This window comes from Erinaceus europaeus, chromosome 10 (assembly GCF_950295315.1).
Source record: "Erinaceus europaeus chromosome 10, mEriEur2.1, whole genome shotgun sequence".
Taxonomy (NCBI): domain Eukaryota; kingdom Metazoa; phylum Chordata; class Mammalia; order Eulipotyphla; family Erinaceidae; genus Erinaceus; species Erinaceus europaeus.
Genome location: NC_080171.1, coordinates 4260541 through 4265150, shown reverse-complemented (window position 1 = coordinate 4265150; position 4610 = coordinate 4260541). Strand labels below are relative to the sequence as shown.

The following is a 4610-nucleotide window of genomic DNA, read 5'->3' as shown; positions in this document are numbered from 1 at the left end:
ACTCCCACCTTCTGCTTCTCATAAAGAACTTGGGTCCAGACTCCCAGAGGGATAAAGAACAGGGAAGCTTCCAATGGAGGGGATGGGACACGGAGCTCTGGTGGTGGGGACTGTATGGAATTGTACCTCTGTTATTTTATAGTCTTGTTAATCTTTATGAAATCACTAATGATTATTTTAATTGGGCTCTCACAAAGGACATGGGATGAAGATGTAGAGGGTTAGGAATGGATGCTGACAAAGTTGTCATAATGTCATATTAAAACATCCTGTGCTAATGTGTACTCTGGGACATTTTCTCTCCAGAAAGGCTGAGGTAGGCTCTGAGAAGAGGTTCTTAACAGAGAACTGAAGAGTCTGCCAAGTTCACCCTCCTCCCCATCTCCAGACCTCTGCTTCATCAGAGACTTAGGAAAATGTCTTAAAATCAGCCTGTTCTTGGGTAAGATTCTCTGGGAGATAATGGCCCAGGGCAGCAAGACTGAGGAAGTTTCCATCAGCATCTGCAGTGCATCCCAGGAGAGTCACAACAAACAAGCCGTCCCCATGACAACAAGAGTGGAGGCGGGAAGCAAGTCCACACGGTGAGAATTAACTTCTGGAAAAACGCAGCTCAGCCAATGCAGAGTTCTGCTCCCAGCACTTAAAATAAATGAATAAATTAAAAAAACCAAACCAAAAAATAAGTGTGGCAGCCCGTGCTGGAATCAGCTACGGAAAGCATCTGGGACTCAACCCTCTCTGCTAATGGAGACTCACCCTGAGACCAAGAACTGGGGATGGGCTTCCAGTTAAATGGGGTCGTGGCAAGATTTAATCTTGGCAGTGAACTGTCCCTGTAGACTGCTGTGACTGGCACTGAGGGAGAGCAGTTTGACACAGTTCCCAAGTTGACAGAGAAGCCATTGGTTGTACCTGCTGCCAGCAGCAACTGTCTCCACATTTCAGTTCAGGGAGCACTTTTCCACTCCTCCCCCAAAACAAAGCAAAACAACACAAAAACAAAACAAAACAAAACACTGGTCATTCAGCATCTGGTCTGAGGAGAACCCTGTGGAAATGGATGTGGTCCTAATGTAAATTAGTACCCAGGAGTAATCTTCTTAGTCAGCAAAGGTGGCTCTATCGATGGGCAAGAGTCCAGGAGGAGTGCATGTCCTGGGCCAGGCTCTTCAGATGTCATGAAGGCAGATCTGGCCCCGGCCCTGCGGCTTATAGTTAGCAGGGCTTCTTGGGCATGCTCCTCTCAATCACTGACTCCCATCAGAGGTCAGATGTCACTGGGCAGGTAAGCCAGCTCTCCAGGGGATGGGGAAGGGGAGCCCTGATTTACTTGGCCTGCCTTTGTCTATGGGGCCAGGGCTCTCACTTGACTGGACTTTAACCTACCATAGACATCCTCCTCTTCAGCCAGTGTGACTCTCCAGCAATCTGAGGACTTATCTGGGGGTGCAGGGCAGTTGGAGGGGAGCCGTGAGTGACCTTGCTCAGTGTAGACCTCACATAAGACAGTGTGTCTAATTTCAGATTTTAGATTACAAGGGAAGCATTGGCAGTTTTGAAAAGTGTTCCAAGGGGGTGAGCAAGAGGCAGCTTTGCCCAGAGGATACCATTGGCGGGAAAAACGAGATGCAAAGCCAACAGCAGACCCCCATGGGGGTCCCTTTCCAAAGCTCTGTTACTTCTGGGCAGCAGAATGGAGACTGGTGGGGGTGGGGTGGGGGTGGAGGGTGAAGGCAGGAGTCTACACCAGGGAAGCTGATCTCAGTTCAACAGGGAGGGAGGGGCTCATCACCCAGGAAGAGGAGGGGCCACCACTAGGTGGGGCTGTGGCCATGGGGGACTCCAGGGCTCTGTCCAGCCTAGGGGCTGAGCCTCTAATGGCATTGTCTTCATTCTCATCCTCCTAGTTCAGTCTTTTCCTATCTTCTCATTTTTTCCCTTTGCTCCCCCCCTGGGAGGGGGCTAATTTTTAAGTCGCTTCTGTTTTTTTTGTTGTTGTTGTTATTATTTTTTTAATGTAGTGTAGCTAATTCCTCAGACAGTGGTCTCTCCATCTTTCTGAAGAGAGAAGGCCAAACCACTGCTTTCTCTTGCTCACTCACAACCAGGAACAGAGCACAAGTCCTGCATCTCCTCCATCACCATCATCATCATCATCATCATCATCATCATCATCATCATCATCATCATCATCATCATCATCATCATCTCTTTCTCTTCTTTCTCCTGACCTTCTCTGTTCCACATGTGTGCCTGCAGGAAGGCAGATAAACAAACTGAAAGTGAAACTGAGCACCGGCCTATAAAGTGCGGACACCTGGGAGGCTGGCCAGGAGACATACATGCCCCTGGAGTTTCAGGTTACACATTTTGTGTTGCAGTTCCCTTTCATGCCTGCTTCTCCCCCACCCCGTGTTTAAAGTGCAATTACCGCTGTGACATCATAATCCCCCACTGACCAGCTGTCAGGGGGCCCCAGCTGCTGAGTAAACAGGGCTTTACAATATCTCCTCCCACAGGTTGGTCTACTAAATAGATCAATATTTGGTTTGCAGGCACAGGGATTAGGAGGTGGAAGTGTCTTTTGAAAAAGCCCTCTCTCTTCCCAGGGCCTCTTGGGCATCTGAGCGTGTTGCCGAGAAAGCCAGGTTTACAGACAAAGAGAAGACCCACCGAGTCTCTCCCACCTGCTCTGGGTTAGTCTGTGAGAAGGGAGGCTTACTTGGAGAACTAGTGATGGATGGCTCAGGCTCTCCAGGCTGCTGCTGGAGGAATTACACTTTCTTCTTTCTCCCCTGCCTTCCTTCCTCTTAGCTCCCCTTTCTTGGCCCCCAGTCTTGTTTGATTTAATCTTTCTAAATGGATGTTATAGCCCTGGGGAAGTAAAAGAATGACAGATGGATAAACAGGAGCTGAGCCCCTGCAGATTCCCCAGGCCTGCAGGGTAAGCGGCTTCACAAAGAAACACACTTCTGAGAGGTTTCTTCATGGAAGTAGACTCCTGGTTTGGAAAAGGGTGAGCTTAGAGGTTGCCTCTCCTGTCTCAGGAAAGTCTTCACTCAAACACTCAAAGAAGGAGAGATGTGGGAGCACAGGCCTAAAAACCAGGAACCCTGGGTTCCAACCCTGGCTTAGCTGCCATTTGTTCTGTGACTCCGGTCAGGCTCCTTGTGGATACAAGATGGAAATCCTTGCGGCATCTCCAAGCAGTCTTGCAGGAGGATGGGCGGGGCTTCAGACTGAATCCTGGGTTCCAGTACTGGTGTGTTGACACTGGTCAACTACCACTCTCCCAAACCACAGACCACTCTTTGGAATTGCATTTGCTTATCTCTTAAAGTCTAAATGACCCATCTAGTTGGGGCCAGGATTCTTGGCGTGCGTCTTTTAATTAATTTTTTTCATCCCCCTCTTTTATTTCTTTTCCTTTTTCTTGATTGGGCAGAGAGAAATTGAAAGGAGAGAGAGAGAGAGAAAGAGAGAGAAAGAGAGAGAGAGGATTTGATGTTTCCTGTTTTGCTCACAACAGCGACTCACAGATTTGAAATGTCTTCCGTAAAGTCACTCAGTTGGTGAGTCCCAGGCCCGTTCAGTTTCTACTTCCAAACCTCTGTGTTTTACTCCTGTACTGCAGAAGTAACCAGTTTAACGTGGAAAGAAAAGAAACACAGAGGGAGCTCTAATATTCAATGACGTCCAAGAAGGGGAAGAATACTTCCTTCACAGTTGTCATGGACCACCATGCTGCTTTGCTAATTAAATCATCTTAGATGACCATGCTGGCCTCTAAAAACTAAAACACTCTGACTGACTGCTATCTCCTGGACTCTGTGTGACTTCCTTTTTGGCAAGAGATTGTAAGAAGAAGCATGCAGAAAATGAAGACATGTAGAAGTCTTTAACATGGAAGCTGCACGTTCCTAGAATGGAGGGGAAAGTTGGCTATGGCGTTGCTTGGGGAGAAGCCACTGGCAGACAATCTACAGAAACCCAGTTGTTGATTTTTTCTAGGCAAGGCATAGGGCATATAGCCTGTAACTCCTCTGCTCTCTCTGGCTGGTGACTTTCCTTTCGAAAGATGTGTGGTTTCAGTTCAGTTCCATATAGATCTGTGTATAGATCTGTACAGAGATAACATTCCTCTGTGCTAAGTCTGTCCAAGATAACTAACCTGTTTCCAAGATCTAATTTTGTGCGTGGGAATCTTGCCTTGCCCTGATTTCCAGACCCATGGGCAGGGTTGGCAGGCTGTAGGTGGGGGGAGGCCCCATATTTGCTCTGGTGGCCTGAACCAGGCTGCTTCCTCTCTGCTCGGGCAGGAATACCAGCTCACCTGCAGGAACGCTGGTGTCTGGTGCTAGAGCTCAGTGAACTTGAAGAAGCTCTGAGATTTAAGATTTCTTGGATAGATAAGAACCCACAGGCATTTGTTAAATCAATCAGATGTACTTTTTTAAAAAATAAATAAAACTTTTTATTAGTGATTTAATAATAATTAACAACATTATATCAGGGATACGATTCCATACTGTTCCTACTGCAGGAGTTTTCAGGAGTTTTGTGTTCCATCCCCTCTACTTGAAATTTCCCTATTGTTTATCCTTTTG

At 47.4% G+C, this 4610-nt stretch overlaps 1 long non-coding RNA gene across 2 annotated transcripts; it reads left to right on the top strand.

Annotated features, from left to right (window-relative positions):
- The first annotated feature begins 2389 nt into the window (after nucleotides 1–2389).
- On the top strand, nucleotides 2390–3814 carry LOC132540698 (uncharacterized). Of its 2 annotated transcripts, XR_009551864.1 has the most exons (3): nucleotides 2390–2699; nucleotides 2876–2947; nucleotides 3638–3814. It is a non-coding gene; the product is annotated as an uncharacterized LOC132540698 (long non-coding RNA). The 2 variants fall into 2 exon arrangements; XR_009551863.1 differs by lacking the exon at nucleotides 2876–2947.
- The last annotated feature ends 796 nt before the right edge of the window (nucleotides 3815–4610 follow it).